The 25,506-nt window shown below is 43.3% G+C and overlaps 1 protein-coding gene across 1 annotated transcript in view; it reads right to left on the bottom strand.

Annotated features, from left to right (window-relative positions):
* The window catches only part of LOC116851767 (semaphorin-2A), a 486,860-nt gene extending 469,564 nt beyond the window's left edge, over positions 1–17,296 (bottom strand). The window contains exon 1 of the mRNA XM_032831541.1: positions 16,599–17,296. The gene's annotated coding sequence lies outside the window, so the exon portion shown is untranslated. The remainder of the gene's footprint in view (positions 1–16,598) is intronic.
* Between the last annotated feature and the right edge of the window lie 8,210 nt (positions 17,297–25,506).

Below are 25,506 nucleotides of genomic sequence, written 5' to 3' on the forward strand. Positions count from 1 at the left end.
AAACATGTCCTCACTTTGGTACAATTATCGTGTCAATTACGTTCGATTTGGAAGTCACTTCCCGAGAATTTGACGGGAAACCTCGTAGAAAGTATGTATTCTCGATGTTGTCAAGCCTTGATCGACAACGAAAGGAATTATTAGGTAAACTCATTGAAGAGTATATAATATTATACTTCAAGGTCATACATTTATTTCTCAAAAATCTTTTCTTTTCTAGGAGAAACAGCTAACACGTTCTTGTGCCACTGTAGATAAATGCAATGTTATCAAATTGCAGCTAAAAATTGCTGATTTATTAATTGTCAAATTTTAAAAAGGGATCTAGGATCTAGAGTCTGTTGCAACCATGTCTATTTAATCGATTCCCTTGAACCCGAATCCGGATTCGATACTGTTCGGGTATTTCGGAAAATCCCTGAATAACTCGAATTCTTGAAGCGTCACATTTATTTACTAGCCAAACAATCGGGTACATATATCCGGATAGTGTCATCCGAAAAAAAACATATTAAAGCCCTAGTTCATACAAATGTTTTCGGTTGCGGTAACAGAGATATCACTTCGTATCGGCCAATTTTTATCTGGTTCCTATTTAGTCGCGCGAACGGAGATTTTTTCCCTTGTATGATTAAGAAACCCCGCAGGATTTGGTCGCGCCATACAGCATTGAGAATTCCGCTCAAACATTGCAAAGAAGGCCAGTCTCTACCACTTCCAGCGTACTATGGCCTCTACAACTCTTTTGTATGCATGGACGAAAAATAACATAAATATTTTATCGCGGCAACCATGTTCAGCCAAGTGATATCTCTAGTGTTTTCTTCGTGTACGTATATTATACGACGTGCGAATATGCTAAGGTCGCGCCGGCATATTATATGGAAACGAAAGTGGAGCTGCGTCCGTCTTTCGCAAAGATCCTTCTTTATTATATCGAGTGGAGGATTCTTTCGCTTCTCTCTTTTTCTCTCCTATATTTTGTGCGTCTCGCGCACAATGAGCGAGAAACCCTCCCGTCATAAAGGATTTGCTCGAATGTCTTGACGAGCTGGTCGCGCAAACTCGAGAACCCGGACCAATTACTCGAACTCGGGGATTTCTCTTTCTTCCTGCCTCTCCTCTCGATTGATTCCCCGTATCAGAACGCTAATTGTTGTGCCTTTTCCCCTCGTTTTGCTCGCGGCCGGTATCGATTTAGCGAGCCGGCTAACTCTGCTCTGTTCTGCGGGGCCGTTAACGGCAAAAGAATTGCACGGTTCTAGATATCTGGTACGAGACGCCTGAATCAAGTTGCGCATTAATTTCGATTTCGCGAAGTGCCGAAGCGTTTATTCTTTTATGATATTTCTCCTCCTCCTCTCTTTCACTCTTTCTCTGTCTCTCTCTCTCTCTCTCTCTCTCTCTCTCTCTCTCTCTCTCTCTTTCTCTCTCTCTGTTTGTGATAGATGGCATGTTTTTAACGACATTGTTACGCAAAAATATCACTTTGCTCTCAGCAGTCTGAAAATTGTAGGGAAATTGTTCACGATATGGAATAACCTTTTTGATGTTCTATTTTTCTCACTTCGGGCTGCCACCTTTGACAACTAACATTTCATTTTGATGACGGTCAGTTTGGCCGAGAGATCATCATGTTATCGCGGCGCGCTGTAGAGAGAAAAATGCGCGTTTAAATTTGGGCCGGAATATCCATTTTCTACTATATTATCATGCAACCTAACGCGCGGAGGGTGCTGTGCCTTTCCCAAAGACAAATCTGTTACAGTCGAGACAGGGAACTGTCGCGAAGCGTCTTCTAATGTTATTCGATGGTCCCAATTTTTCCCCGATAAAGAATTGAAATTTGCCCCATAAAATCGGATTTATGGTCCACCTTCAAAGTCAGTGGCGCCCTTTGATCAGACCTATGGACCATTGACCGCTGTCTTCCGCAGCACTATCTATCACGTCCGGGAGGCAGACAGCGTCCCGCGTAACAGCAGTTAGAGGATTACCGATAAGGAGAATCTCGGTATAAAAAAAAATCAAGCGAATTCCGTGCCAAGCTAGGGGAAACGTCGGATCGATTCGTCCGCCCTCCGAGAGAATCGCCGTTTTAATCCGCCGTTATATACCACTCGGTGAATTCGAACGTTCGCCGTACGGAACCAATGGGCGAGAGGACGAAATCACGCGTGGAGATACACGGAGATCATCACGATGGTGGTCGATAAGAATCGAAGCCGAGAGATAGAAAGACCGCGGGGACGTGCAGGAAGAGAAAGAGCAGATGGAGGCAGTAAATGGAAAGATGAAGGAAGGGAAAAGCGCGCGGGAGGCGACAGATCAACGGAGATATTCCCGCGGCTTGACCATAGGGAAACCCCGTAGCTCACCATGGTGAGCTACGATAACATCTTAACTACCCCATTCGCTATAGTATACTCCAGCTCCTCGAATCCCACCTGTGAGTCGGTCGAGTGTCAAGAAAGGTTTAGCACGTCCTCCTTGACGCGAGTAACCCTATCTCGACTTAGGACTTCCGTCGGCAATTTCGCAAAATAAAGAAGATATAAGGAAGCACGGGCCGGGATCGCGTCACGTCGCGTCACGTCGCGTCGTGTCGCGCAACGTACTCGCGCGGACACGCCATCCGCCGGAAGTGACAAGAGGCAAGATAGGAAATGAAAGAGAGACGCCGAAAAGAAAGCATTTTGCACGCAATGTTTCTGCCATCGTCCGCGCACGATTCTCCCTTACTTCGCGCGACGTGGCGCCACGTAGAAGAAGCTTAAGAGGGACACATTCGTGTCTGTCAGTTCCATCGTCCCAGCGCCAACAGTCGCGTTTTTGTCACGTAGTTTGTGTCTACCACGTGACGCACCATTTTTGGAAACGGTATCGTCGAGAAAACTGTAAGGTCGTGCGCGCGCGATATTCGGCGTTATGGCCGACTTTCTTGGCAAACAGCGCTGGGACGATGGACTCTCTCTTCGCGGAAATGGACTCTTGGCCTGAAAATATATTCCACCTTCCCGCCCTCGAAAGAGCTGAGCGAAACGCAACGCGCGAACACTTACTTATCGAGTAAGCAGCGGCGTTATAACGATAACGATAACATTTATCAACGGCGGGTCTCGTAGGAAAGTAGAAATATAAACAGTTCGGGGTGAGGAAACGAGAAGCGCTTCCGCCACCGTTCATAATCGGAAACGACAGTAATGAGGTAATAACGTTATAAATCTTTCGGAAACTCGGCGATGAGAGAGGCGTCTACATGAAAATGAAATACTTCGGTGAGTAACGTCGAAGAAAAGCGATATAGGCACGGAACGTCTTGGTCTTGTACGTCATGATTTGTCGTCATTCTTCTTCCGACGAGGAGGAAAGTTCTTTCCACTCATCGCGAAACTCGCGGCTGGGAAGAGCCGGCGACTTTTTAAAACCCCGTCTGAAATCTCGCGGAATGAATAAAAATTCCGGATTCCAGACTCATCGAACGGAAGCACGCGGCCGATGAGGAGACACGCTCCCTTCCATTAAATATCAGGAGAGAAAATGGAATTAGCGGACGTCTCTCATGAACAAAGTGCAAAGGGAAGTATTCCGTCGACGCGGTTGTTTCTTTCTCGGGGAAAAAGTTCCACCCTCGCTTCCTTGCTTAGAAGTTATCGCGCGGCGGAGCTGTGACAACTTCTCAAGACTTCCGCTAAGAATTTCACAAAATAGAGGAGAGCTCCTCTTGGTCGGAACAGTTGCTTGAAAAAAATACAAACGACTCGCCGTTGTGCGGCATTGTGAGCGAGAGAGAGAGTGAATGGATAAGTAAGCAAACGACAGAGAGAGAGAGAAAGAGAGAGAGAGAGAGAGAGAGAGAGAGAGAGAGAGAGAGAGAGAGAGAGAGAGAGAGAGAGAGAGAGAGAGAGAGAGAGAGAGAGAGAGAGAGAGAGAGAGAGAGAGAGAGAGAGAGAGAGAGAGAGAGAGAGAGAGAGAGAGAGAGAGAGAGAGAGAGAGAGAGAGAGAGAAAGAGAGAGAGAGAGAGAGAGAGAGCGAGAAAAACCGTGCCAGTTCTTATCGAGAAAATAAGCGAAAAGTAGAGAGCGGAAAATCGAGATAAAATTCGAGCGCGCACTCGACCGAACATAAAATCTTGAAATCTATGTCGAAGTACTAACAATATCGCGTTTTATCTACGTGTGAGAAGATCACTTCGCTCCACGTACTAAGACTTACACGTAAAGAAATTCTTGTTGTTGAAAGTACGTTGTACCATACAATTTTGCGTCAAATTCAACACATCTTTGTTCACTCAATAATTTTCACTACCTGACGTTAAAGTATCACGTTTTACGGTGGGCAAACACATTTTTCATTATTCGAATTTAAAACTGCCCAACTCAACAGTAGTTTACCATGTAATTAAAAGTGAAATTTACGCTTTATATTTTAGGTAGGTTGCTGCTGTGAAATAAATAGAGAAGAGAAATTGCGAAGAAACAAATGCCGTCATATTGTTCATTCCTGAATCGAAATTTTAACTCTATTTTCGACCTAAACTCTTTCTATCTGTATATTCTAAAGGATCGATGTTTGTTTAATACACATAGAAACTGAAGTGTTGCACGTAGCTCTTCTATATTAAACACTAAAAAAAATACTTGAAAATTTATTTCTGGGATATAAAGTTTATTTCTGTAAAATAATGTTTCTTTCTCGCGAATAAACTCTTTATATCCCACAAATAAATTTTCACGTATTTTTTCTTTAGTGCAGAAAACGCACGCGCACAAAATGTCACTTGGTTTGATTTCTTGGTAAAGTTAGCAGATTAAAGAATCTGCTTAGAATCAAAAGAAATTGATATATAGACTCTAGAGTAGATTTTAAGTGGAATACTGAGGTCGAAAGTAGGATCAAACTTTCGATTTAGGTTGTGATAAGCACGCATACCTCCTTTTCCGAAGGATCTTGCGTGAACTGGAGAGGAAACGAACTAGAAAATAGGCCAACATGTATCTTGCGTCATTATTGCAATAGGCATCATTCGTGAGAATTTTCGTTCGAATTATTTGATGGTTATAATCGCGACAAAAAATGTTGACTTTGAAGAGAAAAATAAATAGTGAACACGGAAAGTACATTAAGCCATATTCAACCCGAGGCAGAAGTTTTCTGGAGTCTCATCGCTAACTGTTCAAAATAAAAAAAAAGAAAAAGGAAACCCGTGCTACAAAATTGTCGCTGAAAAAATCTCCAAGATGTCACGTAGCCCGCCGCAGCGGAAGTTCAAATGAAATTACATGGCGAGCCCGAGCGAGTAATAATGGCGTTCGGAAATAAAAAGAAATCTTGCCACAAGTCTGGATCGATAAAGTCGAAAGTGCTACGGAAAAAAGACGGAACGAGGAAATAGTAAAGAGCGTGGAAAAAGAATCACGCAAATAAGGACAAGCAAACTAACACCGTGCTCGCGACCCCAAACGAATCGTCAATTGTATGATATTAAGACGAGATATTATCGTATATGAAACTGCATTATCGGCATCTCGCTATTTTTTAAAGAGACGCCGATTCCCAGTTTCGGAATTTTTATTTGAACTTAAGGCTCCCGGTCAAAACTCTCAATGATGTCAAAAGCAAGAAAACGCATGCTCAAAATTCTTGTGAAATAAAAAAAAATAAAATGCTCATAAAGTGACTCTTGGAGTTGATTGAATATATTTATAAAATATTCCGAAAACTTTCTGTTGTAACAATGAGGTCGAAAGTAGGATCAAAATTTCGACTGGGAATCAGGATGAAAAAAAAATGAAAAGAAAAAACTGATAGGAAAGAGAGAAAAAAGAGCAAGTGGCTTGAGAATTCACGCAAATGTAAACATCGAAGGGAGGGCAAAATCGGAAGAAAAACGAAAGCGGACTCAGACAAGAAAATCAAATAAAGGAGGGAGATGGGAAAGTGGGAAGCCGTGAAAATCGGATATTCGCACGTTCTCCATCTCGGTGGAGTCGCGAGCGAGCGATTGGAGGACTTTCGGAACTCGTCGTCCGGCGAATACATCGCGGCTGAAGGAAGGGCACGTAGGGTAATATCATCGAACGAAAAAGGTACCGACGTTGTCACGTAGGGCCGTCGCCACGGAAGCACACGGGCTTCCGGAAGCGGAAGCGAGGCGAGGAAGAGGAAGGAAAAAATGGGAAGGCTGCGATGGAAGAGGAAGGAACGAACGCATTCCGCACGCAACGTCCCTCACCGTCTCCGCTGCCGCCGCCGTCGCCGTCGTACTCGCACCTTCTGAAAGTTTCATGAGGTTCGCGCCGATCGGGGGAGCTTTTTATTCGCACGGGGCGCTTTGCATTTTTACGACGAGACTAAGGTTATGCGCCGAGGCCGTTCGGCGAGACCTTTGAGATCTTCACGCGTGGCACAAGTACACCTACGGATGGAAAGAAGGAAAGATCGTACTCGAGGTCGATATCTTCCTCCTTCGGAGGAGCACCCACTGGGCACATTCGGTAGGCGGTATAGTCGGGGAACGTCGTCCGCATAAATGATTGTTCGTCTGCGCCCAAGTGGCCACTGGTCGCACGTGTCGCGGTATAATAAGGTCGTTTACGTGCGGCGACTCCGCTGCTTCTCCACTCCCGATCTATCGACTTTTGTGTAATTATAACGAGTTCTTTAGAGGCACGTCGATTTTGCCACACGAAGAATATAAAATTGGCCGCGACGGCAAGTATCTGTGTCTATATACGGTAACTCAATCTCGTTATAATACATAGATGCCTAAAAATACAGCTTCCTGTAAGGTAAAAGTACTAATGCACATCCTAACTTTAGACATTCTGATTGTTCTGGTCTTCTCAAATACGAATATTTAAACTTTTAATATAGAATACATACGGAATATTCAGCGGTCTGTACGATTTTTGAAGTGCCTCCGATAGTTTAAAAAAGGTTGTGAGGTAAACATTCACCTGTTTTATGCAAACTTACAATAAAAAAATTGAAAACATTTTTTTTTATAAAAATCAATGTTATTTTGAATTTTTTAAATGGCATCATGCATATTACCACTGACTTTCAGGAAAAATTTCAGCTCGGTAACTACATATAAAGAGCAGATGAAAAATTTGCTGACTAGAAATAATATCTCTGTTACTGTGACCGAAAACATTCGTCTGAACATTCAGCTGCATTAAAACTCAGTTGAGATAACTGAGAGCAATTGTCTGGGCGAAAACCTCCTATAATAGGAATCTTTCCGTTCACAACCGAGTTTTTCATTTGGTCCCCAAGTAACAGAAAATTTAGTTACACTAATGGAGTTGTTTTTCCATAAAGAGGTTAAAAGAAGGAAAGTAAACTGAGTAATCGCTTTCTCTAACGATAGAATAATATTTATCTGCGTGTAGGCATATATATAGCTATGAGAGCTATGTAGCAGCAACAATAGCAAAATTTTAGCTAGCAGCAAGTTTACATTTTCAGCAAACCATGATTAGTTACGGCAGTGAAATCTTTTCCGTGCAGCAATGCCGATCTGCCAAACCGCCGCGCGTTCACTTCGCGCGTCGTCTCGCGAAATCGTGGCGGCACGCCTTGTCTCGCGTATCTGGAAACTTCGCTCCGTTTCTCCGCCGCGAACTTTCCGATTCTTCTCGCAACATCGAAATAAGTCTATTCCTCAGTCTGAGACTTGCCCGTGTGCCTTTGAGCGCCGCCGAACTCATTCTTATTCAGGAAATCCGTATTCTATGGGACTCGCTGTTTTCTTCACGAACTCGTTCGTTCTTCCTATCCGCGCCGCCGTCCATTCCTCGCCTTTTCCGGCGCGGAAAGGTTGAAACTTACGATAAGTCGATCGGTCAGGTGCGACCCGAAAAGAAAGCTTTCAATGGGTACATCTTGCTCCCGAGAACCAACGGATTCCGAATCGACGATACCGAATCGGCGAAGTTTCCGCGCGGGGAACATCTAACCGCCCTTCTATCGCCTTCCTTGTCGCTTCTGACTCTTTGTCAAACTCGTTTCTCCGCTGGAAAATCACACCGCGAGAAAGTGCGGAAAATACCCAAAATTTTGACCCTATATTAAACCTTAAACTCTACAACGCAGTAGGAGCTAAGTTAACAAAGTAGGTTTAATTCTAATGACAATTTACTCCTACTTTGACTCTGATGATGTTCGAAATTTCCCTTTTCACTTTTTTTAGCATCGAAATAAGTGTTGAATGGAATAGTGAGGCTAAAAGTAGAATCAAAATTTCGACTCGGATAGATTAAATAGAATCAAAAGAAGTTAGTACATAAGTTTCAAAATATCAATATAGGTGTTGGAATAGTGAGGGTGAAAGTAGAATCAAAATTTCGATTCGGGTAGATTAAATAAAATCAAAAGATATGTAAGTTTCAGAATATTAAAATAGATATTAAATAGAATAGTGAAACTGAAAACAAGATCAACTCGAACAAGATTTCGACTCGAGCTTAGAGTTGCATATCGCGTCGTTCTTTTGTGTCAAAGTAACGTTCTATGATTGAGTACGTCGCGTGTCGTAAAAATGAAGTTCTCGACAAAGATTTCCGCGCGCACATACACGTGCATTGAATCATAATTGTCGGAGTTTTTTGAAAGTAACTTTTAACGCGACCAGCAGCGCCGTAATACACAGCGGAGTGATACGTAGCGTTATCATTAAAAGCGTCGGCACGAGTATTAAAAAGGAGGAGGAGGGAGGGACGGAAGTTTTCTGAAACTGCATCCATATTACATTCATACGGATCTCGAGCGTTTTCTAATGAGGATGCAGTGTGCGTGTATGTGAAATATTGTGCGGCATCGCTTAGGACGCAGGTGGAACGCGGCGAAGCGCGGGCGCGCAGGCGGAGACGACTTTAAAAAATCGCCGACCGTGTATTTTAATGTAGACTCGCAAACAGGAAGTGATGCAGCCTCTTACATTATGATGTTTATCCCGCTACACGCTAAGCAACTCCGCCGGTATATCACGTTACGTTAAAATGTGTTTCAACTACGGCTACACTCGCCGGGCTCGTAATACAAATATTGTCTTTAACGAACGACGGTGAAAACGATTACGCTACGTCCAGATATTATGTTGCAACGTCCGACGGTGAATGTTCAGAAATGCTCTAGTTTACGCCACACGTTATCAAAAAAATATCGCTGTGTTGTAATTAAACACGTTATTTCTTTTTATTCGCGCGAAAGCGAATCGAAGAAGCAAGAAAATACTAATTCCTAGACACCAAACGAAGAAAATTTCATAGCAAAACTTAGTATAAGACTTTATAGACCGGGAAATAGATCGATACTTTGCAGTAATTTACTATTCTTTCATTTCATATGTGCTATTTATATTTTGGAAGCTGGAATGTTACTACTAAAACACTTCCCATGTTTCTAGCAAAATCTGTTAAGTTCCTATTGAAATTTACAATGTTCTTTAGCTAGATAGACGATATGTAGAGAGATAGTCTATTCCTAGACTACTAAAAACATAATAGAATCGAAAAATATTTATGAAAAAACTATAATATGCTCTCCATATAAATTTTTAATCCTTTATGTTACGAATTTATGTATTAGACTGATTTTTTTGTAACTTTGTATCCGGAATTTTTTCGGGTCGCTGATTACGAATCAAAAGTCAAAATTTTAAAATTCGAAAAAATATGACAAAATTCTGAAAAATACTTTAGGATGCCTTAAATAAGAGCCTAAATTGCCGTTTTGCTATTGATAATAATTTAATAGAAAATGCATTTTTTATAGAAAGCACAAAATTTGATTATTTGTTTATTTATAGTAATTATGCAAATAAAAATGTACGGTTACCTATTCATTTTACATCTGTTCATCAGACTCTAAGAACACAAAAAACCGCACATAAAAAATATCGAGAAATTTATTAAAATATTTAAAAGCTGAGTGGAAAAAGTTTGTATCGCTGAACTACCCATCGTGACGAAAAGGATTAAGGAAGCATCACAGAACATTACTTTTCTCAAATTGATCCCCTTGTCGAGCACTTTCATCACAAAAGTTTTATAACACCTTCACAGAATTACTCTCTATTTTATGTTGAAAGTTTAAGATACATACTTAAATAATAAAAACACCCAGGATTAGATACGTATCCAGGTATTGCTACTTTTACCTTAAAGGATACACTGATCAAAGTGACAATTAACGAAGGATTTTTCCCCAGAGGACTTTTATTTACAGCGCGCTATTAGAACACGGCGGTTACGTCCCCGTCCGTAATCCGTCACGCTGGAATTCCTCGGTCGTATTTCCTCTGTCCACAAATCTTCACCGGGCCGTATAAAAATCCATCGGTACCGGCATAATCCCTCACGCCCGAATTCCTCGGTCGTATTTACTTCTTCCATCGGCGGATCTTCGCCGGCCGCCGTATAAAAATCCATCAGTAGCGGAGCTACGCGGCGCTGTACGGTGCATTGCGACGTATCCGGGAATCGAGCCCGAGCAGCGTGGCGGCGTTAAACCCAGAAATCACGGACACAGCTGTTTCCGGTAGTGACCGTAAAAAAAACAAACTGCGCGCTAGCGAAGGAGCTGCTCAATAAAACATAAGAGGGCGATCAAATAAAACCGCCGGCGCATTGGGGTGGTGCGAACGGGAGAGAGAGAATTGGCGAGGGGAAAAACTCTCCGCGCGCGCGAGAAAGGCGGCCGTGGGATAGAAAAGTGCGGGCATCGCGAGCCATGCCTGTAAAGAGAAAGAGGGAGACAGAAAGAGAGAAAGAGAGAGAAAGAGATGGAACAGGAAGAGGAGAGACAATGCATATCGATTCCTGCAGTCACAGGAGCACCGCATCCACCCGCCGTAGATCCTGTCGCTCTCTTCGCCGCGAGCAGAGCGAGCGAACGAGCGAACGAACGAACAGACGGACGGACGAGCGAACGACTCTCCTACTTTCGTGGCGAATCGTGCATACCGTTGGCGCGGAGAATCGTAAAATTCTGAAAAATTTATCACCCGCCGCCTCGCTGCGCGGCACGATATCGTCAATGGCGATGCCTTCCCACCCTGCGGAATTCCGGACGTTTCGGGGCGAGAAACGAAGAACGGTGAGAAACGAGGGTGCGAGGCGGCCGGTGCTACATATTTAAGCGCTCGATCATCTCGCCCGGCCCGCTGAATTCTGACAGACTGATCCGGAAAAAGAGAGGTAGAGATAGGGAGGAAGCCAAGAGGGAGAGAGAAGAAGGTACAGAGGTAGATAAAAGAGAGAGAAAAAGAGCGAGGTAGAGGAAGAGAGAGAAGCTCTCACGGAGAATTTTTGAATGGCTGGAAAAAGGCTCCACGTGTAGTCCGTGAAAAATGATAAATGAACAGCGCTATGTGCGAAGCAATCGATTGGTGTGTAAGCGGTGTAATTCGAATACGCTGTTAATCTAAAACGATTGCGTGTAACACGGATATGTGCTACGCAATGGTGTGTCCCGTCAGTGTGAGCAGCCAGTTGATGTTTTACGAACGAGTAATTATAATCGGTGAAGTTGAAATTTTTTCGTCAAACGCACACTGAAATACCGCCGGCGTCTGGAATATGGAATATTATTTTTCGCAATACGCGTGTAGTCATTTTCGAATAATTGAAACATCACAAGCGACGGTTATCGATTGCAGTTGGCGCGGCTAAATGATTCGCAGTTCCAATCCGATGATGTTTCGCGACATCGATATGTTTGCTCGATTTCGCTTACGAATGTCGCGTACTCAAACAAATGGACTACTCGGCCAAGCCGAGTACAAACTCGTACAAACAGACGCTGACCAGAGCTTTAATTCTTTCCGCAAATTGAGAAAGCGATTGCGAATTTGCAAGCCGCCCGTTAGACGTGCACGTTAGTCGCTTAACTAACTCGTGCTGCCTAACTCCCAGACTGGCTATTTCTCTCGTTCCGTCGTAAAGTATCGAAAATAAACAATCCATAATCTCTTTCGCGCTCAATCAACAGATATTCGACTGCACAGACTTGATCAGCACTCATGACGAAGCGTTATAGATATCTCGCAGATATGTACACAGTAAAAATTGTTATAATTCGAAATCTTATTAGTAAACCTACTTAATAAATTTTATTAGTAAGTAAATTTACTTAGTAAATCTTATTAGTAAACCAAAAGGTACACTCCGATTTCTTTCTAATTTGGCACAAATGTACAAAAAATATTTAGATCATATTTTTTCATTTTAACCTACTTTGAGTTTCACAGCTAGAGTTTATAGTTTTTTAAGGTTTTCACTCCTATCATCAACAAGTACAATAAAAATGCATAAAAAATAAATACAAAATATAGTTAAATAATTTTAACAAAATCGGCATAGCTGAGACACGAACCATTCTAAATTTCTTGAGCCGAGATTTCAACCGAAATATTTCAAATCTGTGCTAAATTAACAAAATATGGCTCGAATCTCGGCTAAACCGAGAAATTATTTGTAAAAATTGTTTTTTCCATTTTTTACATGTTTTATTTAAACATTTTATTATTTATACAACTAATTTGACCTCATATTCATAATCAGTAAACCAAAAACGTCTATATCTTGTATTCAATTTTATTTCTTATGCACTTATTATTTTTTATTACACTATTATTATTTTTGTTGCACTTGTCGATGATAGGAGTGAGAACATTAAAAAGCTATGAACTGCCCGTAAAACTCAAAGTGGGCTAAAATGAAAAAATATAACCTAAATATTTTTTGTACTTATACATTTGTGTCAAATTAGAAAGAAATTGAAATATAACCTTTAGGTAGGCTTACTTGTTAGTCCTACTTTTTTGACGAGATCTTACACCTATATATTTTAAAAGATCATTGTATGTTTGATATACATGGAAAAGGAGGACCTACTTAGCGCCTTTAAAAGGCAGAAACCGTACAAAGTGTCACTTGCAGGTTTTAAAGAGAACCTCTCTCGGCAAAGTTAGTAGGTTAAATAGAATAAAAAAAAGTAGACTTTAGAGTATCAGAGTAAGCGTTAAGTGCAGAGCTTTGATCAAAAGTAGGAGCAAAATCTCGGTTTGAGTACAAACCTAGTCAAAATTTTAATTCTACTTCCTCCCGACGAGAACTTTCTAACATCTGTATATTCTGAAAGATCATTGTATGTTTGATATACATGGAAACTGACGATCTACTTAGAGCTTCTACATAACAAAAAGCACAAAATGTCACTTGTAGGTTCTAAACAGGATCTTTTGACAAAGTTAGTAAGTTAAATAGATTCAAAAGAGATTTAAGAGAATCAAAATAAACGTTAAGTGGAATATTGAGGTCAAAAGTAGGATCATAATTGCGACTCGAATACAACTACATTCTCTACGGTTAGAAAAATAATTGTACGAATTTAAATTAAATAGATATTTAAAAATTACTGTTATTATATGTCCATCTATATCTTTGCAGTCACAGTTTTTATGACACGGAATATTCAATTAATATATCTTCATATATAATTACCTCAGCCCAGAAAGAATATTGCTATCTCTCTGTTGTAAACAAATATTGCATACCAAAAAAGAAAATTGTTAACTTTACCAAAAATCACTGTTATTTTTACCGCAAACTATACCTTCTTGTTGTTTTAACAAAAAAAAATAGTAGCATCATACATGTAACACGTTCTTACAATTAACACTATAGTAACATTTACTACAAAAATGCTTCCTCTGATTACAGTTCTTTTACAACATGATTATATTGACAGATACCAAACATCTTTTTTTCAGTGTACGATTGAGAAATTTCGTAGAGTATGGTTATGGATAGAGATTCCTACAACCCCTTTATATACGTGGGCGAAAAATGTCATTAGCATTTTGTCGCGGCAATCACATTTAGCCCAATGATATCCTTAGTATTTCCTTTATGCGCAGATATAAATATAAAAACCAGATATGACGCTATAAATTCAGATCTGAGTATCTCACGTGATTTGCATCTACTCGATGCAATGAACTAAATATCAATTTCCGAGTAGACAGTATCAGGAAATATCGATTCGCGCGCGTCGCGAGGATACAATCAGCGGCACACAATTTGTATATTTCTCTCAGTGATTCTATTGCTCGTTAAAATACTTCGATTTGCCGCACGAAGCTTCGCCTTGGACGAGCGAGTCACCGTCGTCGCATTCGAATACTCCGCACGCACGAGGAATGATGCCACGACAACGTAGAAAACAATAAAAACGCCACATTTTCTCTCGCTCCCTCTCTTTTCCCCCTCTCTCTCTCCCTCTCCCTTTCCCCCCTCTCTCTCTCTCTCTTTCTCTTTCTCCGCATAGGACGTAAGCAATGAAACCATCACTCGTAATTCCGATAACGCAATAATGCCAACCAACCCAGCACGACCGAAACGATTTATAAGTTCCTATCTCGGCGAGTCACTTTAAATTACGTAAGCTCTTTATTACGGCGAAAGGGACGATCATGTAGCTGGAAACAGCGTTGCACGGCCATCTACGGCGCGTTCGTTGCGCTTACGTATGCAAGGTCGAAATGACAAGACTCGATGTGCACACCCTGGCGCAGCAATTAATAATGTGGCCGTCATTAACGCAAACGCTGGTCGCTGAGTAAACCGAAATTATCAGGTGGACGCTACCGAGTGATTACGGTGGCTAAGCACCACTACGATGCAATGCAAGAATAAAACAGCAATGAAGAACTGGGATATGATATATTGGTGACATTATCCCCAGTCGAAACGACTACGGATGTAATATATACGGAAGATCGGTTACAATTAAAGTCCCTCAAGTTAAAGTTAGAACACTCCGCTATTAGGGAAGAAGTGAGTAAGTAAGAGAGAAACTGCAACGTACTTAGTCTCATTTCAGTCTTAGAGCTTCTGTCTCACTTTTACTAGAGTTTCTCTCTCACTCCTACTCACGTCATCTCTAAAAATGGCGAACAACATGCAGACTAATTAAGAATCATCATGTTTTGTCCCAACTCTGACCAGAGGAACTCTAGTTATAACCATAGAGATATAGGATACATAAATGTAGAATAGACTGTGCAATGTTATAGGAGGAATGAAATTAGCATTGGTAAGAGTAAGATGCTTTCGTTATCTAATTATTTAGTTGGTACGAAGAACGAAAAGGTAGAAACGATCACATGATCAATGCGTTCTCTCTTTCTTTTACTATGTTTCACTCTGTTCTGTTTCTCGGACAGTCCCTCCTATAGTACTATATGACAGAGACAGCATTTTTAACTTAACATATCTGCGTCCTTCAATCTTGTCATCAGCCGTCACCGTAAGAGTATACAGTCTACTATTCTATAAGTCTTTGGTTACAACGCCGCGAGAATCTCAGGAAGTGCGCCGCGCGCCGCCTTTAATGCGATCTTACGCCCCATGTACTTCCCCTGTCTTGCCGCTATCGTATAAATTTTGTTATCCATTAGCGGGGTGCGCGGCGCGCATGATGTTAACGACGATGTGCTAACGAGGCTAGTGAGACCTTCGCGTTATCGAACCCTTAAGGAAAGACCTTGTTCGTCTAATGGATCAATTAGTCCCGTCTAACGTGCGTCCAATCAGTGTCAATGAATTCCCATTACCGCTAAAACCGATTGCTAACGGTATTCAGGATGACGCAGCGACGCAAGCCGGCCGGTGCCGGATTATCGTGTGCCCTTCGGCCAAGTCTCAATAGAAATATCACGCCGCCGCGCATCGCATTGAGATAACCTTAACGAACCGTGAAAACGAGTTTCCAACGGCGGGCCGCGCCGACAAAAAACGCTTCTCTCGCTCCAGGGCGACGGTGGCCGCTTATCGGTTTGCCCATTATCCGAATTTCAATTAGCCGCCAGTGGTGGTGGCGCGATATACGGTGTGTACGCGCGAGTACGGAATGTACAGGCGCGGATAAAGGGTCGCTTGCGGTGCGCTGTCGAAACGCAGTGTGTGTAACACACAGTGCAGTAACACTTTCTGCGCTCAAGGCCATGAAAAAAAAACCCGGCGAAATTTCCCGACAAAAGCGCTGCCGTTATTTTGACGGATTATCATGAGAGAACGGATTATGTCGACATGTCGGGGCGCGAGCGCAAAGTCTCTCCTGCTCTATCTATCTACCCATCTATCTCTCGTGCTCCCTTCCTGTACAATAAACGCGGATTGTACCGCGGATATGCGCCGAACTGTGTTATCAACGGGTTGATTGTCCCGACAAAAGCTCGCGGTGAGATTTTCACGCGAACCATTTCTTTCCATTTATATGTGTAACAGAGAAAAATAAAACAACACTGACTTTTATTACTACCCGAACGAACTATGCGAACTCCTGCGTTTCACGCACGAAGAGCAGTCGAGCGAAGTAAATTGAACGGTAATTCGCTCGAATGCCGCAGCCTGGGCTCGACAAAACGACGTGTGTGTCGTCGACATTTCCATGCGATACATTTGTCAATAAGTACTTTCTATATGGAGTATATAAGTACTCACGTGATATACCCTGATAACGGGATTAGAGCCTTCGAACGTGCTCGACATGCGACGCAAAACACATGCAATCTCGTGTGAGCTTACCGCGCGCGCAGACGTTGCCGAACCTCGTAATCCTTGTTTCAAAGCTTGACACTTCAGTTTCTCATTCACCCGGAGTTTCATGGATACACCGCATTTCAATATGCACGCCCTCGAGTTTGCTACAAGTCTCAGCGGCCCAGGAATTTCCGTTGTCACACTTGGTTCGCGAACGTCAACGTGCGTTTCTCTCGCGTATCCAGATGGAACAACCGGTACGTACTACGGCGCGCTAGTTTTCGATAATTATTTTCATCCGAACATGAGATCTACGGCAAGCAATCGCGGTGTCACTTCATATACTCTTAGTCATCCGACGATATCTCGGCCTCGAAACATACACCCGCATACGATCAATCGGTACAGGTCCGTCACATCTCGCGCATTTACGAGCCGTGGGCGAGAACGAAAGCTGCTCGATCGCGTTATAAACGGAACACCACGACGACAACAGACTCGCGTACTCAACAGCGAAGCATTCCGGTCATCATTTCATGGACGATTGTCCGAGACCACTCCGCGAACTCGGCGATTCCGTCCATCACTATCCTCCACGGCGCGTATGCCGTGCTCGAGGATGCGAACTCTTTCCGCGGCGCATCAGCGGCACACGACTCTCGATGTTTTCTCGAACGAACGACAAAAATTCGAAAAATCTCCACCTGCACTGACAGGAACACCCGGCGACCGAGCGACGAGCGATGCAAAACATCCGCACGCTTCCCGGCGACTGGAAGGGTGGACGAGAGTCGGCGGCTCTCGGGGGCGGATTGTGCGCATGCGACATAAACAAACCGTAAAGAAAAACCCGATATACCGGGTGGGAGACGCAGTCTCTGATATGTGTTATATGCACGTATAAATATACACACATTTTCGAATAGAGAACATTATGATACACAGCGGCATGGTTCCGTGGTTAAAAGAACACCACAAACTTGAACGGCATCGGACATCCGGATATCGCGCGGAACCGATATAGGAAATCCAAAAAACCGACGTATCCGGCTTCCGGAAGATGCAAATCGTGCGACTAGCCAAAAAATCCCCTCTCTCCTTCTTTCTCTTCCCTTCCCTCCCTTCCTCTCTCTATCTCTCTTTCTCTGTTTCTCTCTCTCACGCCGCCCCATAAAATACAAATATTTACAAATAAATTCGCACGTCACCAAAAACAAACGGCCGTGCAGTCTCTTTGTATTCCCCCTCTCTCTATCCTTCCTCCCTTCCATTCACTCCCTCCCTCCCGTTTTCCCCTTATCTCCCCTTATCCTTATTATCATTCTATCTCCTATTCTCCTTCATTACCCTCCCTTCTTCCTCTTTAGCCTTTCCTCCCATTTCTTCTCCCTTCCTTTCTCTCATCTTTTCTTCCTCCACGTTTCCCTTCGTCCTCTTTTGCTCTTTACTCTATCGCTTTCTCGCCAAACTCTCCTTCTCCCTTCCCTGTCCTTATCTATTCCCTCTTTTACACACTTTCCCCCTTTCTTTTTTGTCGTAGCGAACTGCACGCGCATATGAAAGATCTCATTAAACTTGATCGAAGAAACACGTCATTGGGTTGCAAGCACCCTTACTCTAATTATTTGCTTCTCAATCATTTAATGAATCATCATCGCGCGATAGGTGACGTGTACATGATTTCCACATAGCGGCAAAGCAATACGTACACTATGTTCCGCGCTCGTCTGACATATTATCTGTTCTATTACTCGCAAGCATCGTGGTCTGTACTATTCGCAGCCTGATACAACGCATCCTGCACTACAGCTACTCCGTGTAGGCCAGCAGTCCGTCTAACTAGCTGATGCGCTATACATCCTCGCCTTCTCCGTGAATTGCGGTCTTAGAGTAGATATCTCAAACGATGACATTTGCAGTGCAGCGTAAACGTGCACCTCGCATTAACCCCATCACAACCCCGAAACACTACGATAACGTTCCATTAACGACGGTGATTACCGCAAGTGATAACAATATTGGAGTCGCGCCCGTTTGCGGACTTATCGTTAACAAATAGCTCAGCGCGGAAGGCTCCACGGAAATGAACGATTCATCGGAGGGGCAGCTTCTCATTCATTCACGCACCCTTCGAACACGGAGTGTTATCGTCGTCGTAACTCGCGATATCCCCCGTCTCCGGCCAGAAATTATAGCACGTAGTAACTTTCCCCCACGACAGCGGGAAGGCGAAAAGTGAAACGGCAGTTACTTCAACATGCACGAGTGCGCGCTGCCATAAGATCGTCGTAAAATGACGAAGCGCGTCCTTTGCAAGGGCCAAGTATGCGAACGTGGCTGCGCGAAGGCCTTTCTACTCGCGAATGAAAGAGAGACAGAGAGAGAGAGAGAGAGAGAGAGAGAGATATGACGAGAGCGCAAAGCAGGCCAAAGAGAGGCACTGTATACCGCTTTTCCAGATCGTAAGAGCAGGCTCCGATGGAACTTTTCCATTTCGCAGAGCATCGCCTCTCGCTCGGCCAACACCAGCCATAATGGACTGAACACACGATCGAAATTACGCGCGATACTGCTTGCTGCGGTGCACAAAAGGCAAACAGCGCAAAGTCGCCTTCTCTCTCTCTCTCTCTCCTTTGCCTTTCTCTCTCTTTCTCTCTTTACGTCTCTCCCTCATGATGACTTCCGTTGGAAAAATCGAAGATCAAAGCCTTCGGAAATTACATTGGCCGAACGGCCAGGTCGCCGACGAGGATGCGCCTTCGATACACTCGCGTTCACTCGTAAACCGCTGTCAAGCGCGCGTATCCCTCCCCAACACCTCTTCCCCGCGGGCCGGTTTTTATTTCAAAGACATTTCATTGCCGTTTTACTGTCGTCCTATCTCGAATTTCCCGGAGCAAGTTGCGTGGGCTTGATACCAGCCTGGGGTAATCCGCGCGCGCGCATGAATGTCGTCTTCGTCGAGGACTTTATATCCCGACGATAAAAATCCGAAATAATTTAGTTCGCAGCGGACGTCGCGTAAACTTGAACATTGGTAGTGTAAAAGATACGCTGACGGGATCGCATACCGTCTAAAACGACCGTGGGACCTCTCCTCCTAAAGGTTTTGTAAAATAACGAGATCCGCGTCGAGGATATTAGACATTTGCATCAGGAGGTTTCCCCATTTTACGGCGCACCCGTAATATAATTTCCACGCGCTGGTCCGTTTTTCCGGCGACACTCGCACTTAGTGGACGAAAGCGTTATTATTATTCGGTACCAGAGACATCAGACAGCAATAAATTGTACAACTTGGACTGCCCGTTATCGTGGTACTATTCAAGCGGGGTGCTTCAAATGAGGTTGGAATATCATATAGAGAGAAAATTGTTTTGGTTGTTACAAACCGCCTAAAAATGGTCCTAATTAGGTTGATTCTGATCAGTTATCTGGTTTGTATAAGGTGATGTATTATAACGAGTTTTAATTATTAATAAGATCCTAATTATTAATAGTCCTTATTCTTAAACTAAGAAGTAAGCTACCAGACCAACTTTTCAAACTTTATCGTCCTCAAAAACAAATGTTTTGTTTTTTCCTCAACTAATTGTTGTGACTTACTGTGTAAACATAGAGGCAGTCTTTTTCTACGTGTTATTGCCCGCCACGATTCAATTAATCGTATATTTTGTTTTGTAATAACCAAAATATAAATATAGGTGCCCATCTTTTCCCGGAGCAAGTTGACTAGCAACCTGGGATAAGTTGTCCAAACGCAAAATATGTATCTTTATTAGTAGTATTTCTGTGAGACGATTATGCCAGCTCTTAAATAGTGACTTTACCTCGTCCGCTCATATGCTCGATTTCAGTTACTTTATGAGTGAACATTGTTTTTATTATTCTAAATAGTATATCATACATTTGCAAGAAACTTCATTCACGAGATGGAGAAATTCGATGTATAAAATGAAAGGATAGTCAATTACCGCAGAATGTCGATCTATTCTCCGTTTACAATATTTCATAGTAATTTTTACCGCAAAATTCTCCCCGAGTACGTATATAACGAAAGATTATTTCGCACACAGAATAAAGTTGCGGAGAGGGACTTATTCTGCGCGATACGTTGGCCGCATGGGCGACGGTATCGCTCCTGAAATATCGCGGCGTGCGAAATTCATTCATTAGCCGTGCCGTGTAGGGTGCACAGCCCGCGAGAAGAAAAATTCGGAGCATCGCGGTCCGTGTATGCGCGCTGAAGTATCGCACCTTATCTGAATTTATTTATTGGGTGCTATTATAACTCTTAGAATTGCTTATCGCCCAAGCCCCCGCGCGTTACCATGGTGAAAAACACACATGTAAATATGTATAATTCAGTCCGATCGTCTCTCGCTTTCTCTACTTTCCTTCCCGTTCGTTTCTCCGCACGGCGATGTTTTCCCTCCGCCGAGCATTTAACGTTAAATGGAATTCCGCCGGTATGCCGTAGGGGCGGAGAGACCAACGGGATGAGCTTTATCGTAGGAAGCGTAGGGAGGAGGAGGACGGACCAAGGGGAGAACGAGGGGGTTATAATACGAGCATAGCGTGATAGATGTATCATCGCAATCGTTACTTTGTTTTTAGGAGCACACGGACGTAGGCAAGCCCGCGATGCGCGATGCGCGTGGGAAATTCGACTTGGACGTCGACGCGTCTATCGATCAAGCGCTCGCGCAGACCACCACAGCGAGGGTAAACTGTGAACTTCGCTCTCGTATGACTCTGTTGCGCGTCACATATGGATTCACACGAACAAAAAAGTCCTATTTATCCGGCGTTTTATTTATTTACCACTTGTCTGGCCGACGGTTCAATTATCGGTCGCGACGCCGCCGCCGAGCCGTTAAGATAAAAGTACCAATGCCTGGACACTAATAACACTGGTACCTAACTCTATCCATCCTTATTATTTTAGTCCTTAAATATTTAAACTTTGTATATATATATTACCAGTTTAAACTACATCCAATAGTTGCCTAGATTATCGCAAAATGTCAAGAAGATAAAATCAGAAGTAGAGATATGGTGTTGTATTCAGGTTTCATGTATATTTTCCGCAAGGTCCTAGATAGTAACTATACAAAATTTTGCCCAGATCGGTCAAGACGACAGACGTCATCATCACAACTCATCTACCGTACCGTATGTGATCACATTCATCAGTCTTCTTTAATTAATAACTCAAAATCTGGTTATTTTACAATTTGGTTATTTGTGAAACGATAGAGGAATAAATGCGGCCAAAAGTAGTCCAGATTCATGACCAAATGTTTTGAAACTATTTTGAGCTTAAAACAAAGCTTTTGATACATGAATTATAAATATACAAGTACCAAAGTTGTCAGGTTTTTTCCAAAGATATGACCTATTGAAAATTCCACTTTCACAAGATGGCACTATGCTTTCACGACAGAAAAATGCAATTTCTTTCGAGTTAGATTAATCTGTATTGTCCATCAAGATAATGAAGGTCCGAGAAATACAAAGGTGTTTAGCGCGCAATAACTGCGACTGCAGTTTAACGCGGAAAACACTGGCACCAACTCGTGGAAGTGAAATTTTAAATGAGCTATATTTCTGAAATCTGTGATCCAATTACTTTGATACTTGCATATTTGTAATCTGCGACGCCATAAATTTTATTTTGAACCCAAAATGGTTTCAAAACTTTTTAGGCGTGAATCCTACATACAACGAGCGTGTCATTAAGTATTCGTGTTTGAAAACCAAAACAATAAGAGTTAGTTACTAGTGTTGCCAGACTTGGTACTTTTACTTTATCATTATCCAGTCCCCACAAAGCGCCACTCGAGCGCTCACGACGTAACAATAATGCTCGCGTATAAATAATCGCTCCGACATCGCGGATCGTTAGGTGCGTAATTTACAGTCCTCAAAACGCCGCGTTGTTCCTCCATTCCGGCCATTACGCGGGCGAGAGATCCGCGCGTTCATCCGAGCGGCGGTGGTGGCGGCGGCGACGGGGGCGGCGACGACGACGGCGACGGCGGCGCCGGCAGTGGAACAATTTCCAGCATAGTTTCCAAGTGCCTAACGTTACTAGCTGAAAATTTTCGTCACGCACGGTGAGGGTGCACGCACACACGCATACGGACGCGCACCCACCCGGCCCCACATAAACACACGACCTGCGCGCTGCCGGAGATTGATCGTGTGTGCGTTGTTAAAGTCGTTAGCGGCGCGAGTTAACCGAGTCACAGCGTTACAACCGACGGCGCTGCTGTCTTTATTGAATTACAACTTAGACACATCCGGGCGCAAGGTACACGGATGCCGGGTTTACGTCGCGCGGATTAGCATGCAAATTCGCCGCATTGAATTTCATAGTTTCGACAGCTGTAACAACCGAATAGATTCGTCGTGACGCGGCGCGGACCGGCAGCACCGGGCGGCGTCTCCACCCTCGCGGCTTGCTTGCCGTCTACTGATAAGCGAATTGTTTCGCCGGATCGTGCTATAACCGAGCGCACGGATAACTCGATCCGAACCGGCGGAGCCGCTCTATCAGCGAGATTAATACTCGCGGCTCTCCTAATGAAAACGGGTTCCGCGACTCTCGAAGATGGACGCGCGGCTAAGCGCGCTGCGTATACCGCGTCGGCCGGTCAGCCGTTCGTCCCGTTTCAAAGCTAAATCGATGTGAAATGTAAATTTCGAGAAGAAGAATTGGATTTCCCAACTGCGTTAATCATTTGTTCACGCAAAATATTGCCGAGTAATAAACGAGCGAAATAACGTTTATTGCTTTGACGCAGATTCGATATCAAGAATCGTTAAAATGTATATCCTGTCTCTCTTTTCCTCCCTCTCCCCCTTTCCCTCGCCCGATCGAAACTCATTTCGATGACAATATTGTCGGAAACTGGCGGTCGCACCGCCGTCACTCGATTCACACAACGACAAATACCATGAAAAATATTAATCCAAATGCATCAAATGTAAAATTTATTGCTCACAATGTAGCGGTTGCTTTATCGGCGGTACGAACGATACGACGCACTTTTTCATTTTAATTTATCATGGAAATTCACTGTTTTCTGTTAAGGATGCATTGCCTGTATAGTCCCCACAAAAAGTTGCTAAAAATTACAAATAACATTTCTATTTTCCAAATAAAAACATATGGTATATACATACGATAAAGTTGAATAATAACATTGTTGATTTAGAAATATCGATTTTATCTCAACATCACATTTTTATAGTTCATTCATTTTATTTTATATCATTTTTAATTCCTTTAAACTTTTATCTCGGAACCACAATAAAAATTTGCATACACCATTTTCAATATTTGATGTACATATATGCATACAGAAATCGAGATTTTTGTCATTATTTTTTAATTATTTTATCTTTTACTAAAGATAAAATTATACATTTTCATAATAGCACGATTGAAAATATTCCCAAATAGTAACATTACGTCAAATGACTATTACTGACATTAAAGACGAGATTAACATTTCACGTCATGTTTGCTAGACTTACACTTTAAATTCTTACAGGAATAATTTTTAATCCACATCGTCTCACAGTTCTGTATGTGTGTATGTGACACACATGACTATACAAAATTTAATATCATGTACATTTAATCCGACTATCTTATACACGCATCCGACTAGCCGTACGTGTTCTCTCGTGCTAGGTCGTCGCCGTAATCGTTCCTAAGCGAGCATTATCGCGGCCATGACGGCGTTAGCGTGTCGCAACTTTTTCTTTCTCGGCGTCTTAACGTCCCCGCGATCTTCACACGCGCGCGGACTTCCCCTATCGCTTCCATGGATCTTCGCCGTACTCGTTACATCGTTGCGCAATAAGACTTGAATACGTCCGATCGTGGAGAAGTAGAACGCTAATCAGCGGTCCCGCGGGGCAATCAGATTACGTTTCGCACGTCGTCCATCATCGATTACTGCGAGTTTTAGGAGGAGACAATTCGCGATGATTTGAAGAAGAAGGAAAGAAAAGAGACAGGAAGAGAGAGAAAGGAAAATCGATTCGACATTCGTATTAACCGGTCAAAAAGACAAAACTTGCAATATTTTAGGCACGCAACGCGCAGATTTAATTACGCAAATACGGGAAACGAGCGGGATGAGAGAACGCGATATCCCGCGTATTCCAATAACTCGTCATTGGCCCGATCGAATTTACTGCCGTGCGTGTGTATCGATGCCGCCGCCGAAACCGCGAACGTATGTTGCTACGAGCAAAATTCAATACGCTCAACCGCGAGGGTCGCTCGGTGAACCCGTATTTATCGTCGACGCTGAGCTGCCTTGCCTTGCCTTGCCTTGCCCTCGCTCTGCGCCCTCGCTCTGCGCCTTCGGCTCGCAGATGCAACGCAAGTCCCCGGTAAGCGGCTTGCTAACGCGATTCTCGTCCGTATACAGGTTAAGGCACGCGGGTACACGAGCCCGACTTTCGCGTAAAGGCAAAACACCCTTACGGGCTCGTGGCACGAGCGACTTCGCTCGTAGCATGCTCTTAGCATGCAAGCGCGAGGAAACCATGCACGAGTCACTCGTATATTTCGCTGGCGCCAGGTTTCGTGCCGTTACGTCGTCGTATTCGTCCGTGTGCGTCTGCGGCCGCTAAGGTGTACGTCGAAGTACCGTAATAATGTGGCCAGACAGAATATCTTCAGCGCATCTTCGGCTATCTCTTTCTCTCTTTCCATCACGAGGCCCTGAGCCTCTTCCGCTGCCTGCGCTCTGCGAATGGTCTCTCTGACCAACTAATCGCTCTTCCTTAACTTCTATCAGAAGCGTTACGCAAGATCGCGGACGATACGAATGATTCATACGTTATATCTTGGCGATTACGAACAGCGCGCTAAGCGAAACTCCATATGAATGCATGTGGAAAGCGCTAATCTTTTGCAATTTTCACG

This window comes from Odontomachus brunneus, unplaced genomic scaffold (assembly GCF_010583005.1).
Source record: "Odontomachus brunneus isolate Ranch 3 - 2012 unplaced genomic scaffold, Obru_v1 Obru_scaffold_190, whole genome shotgun sequence".
NCBI lineage: Eukaryota > Metazoa > Arthropoda > Insecta > Hymenoptera > Formicidae > Odontomachus > Odontomachus brunneus.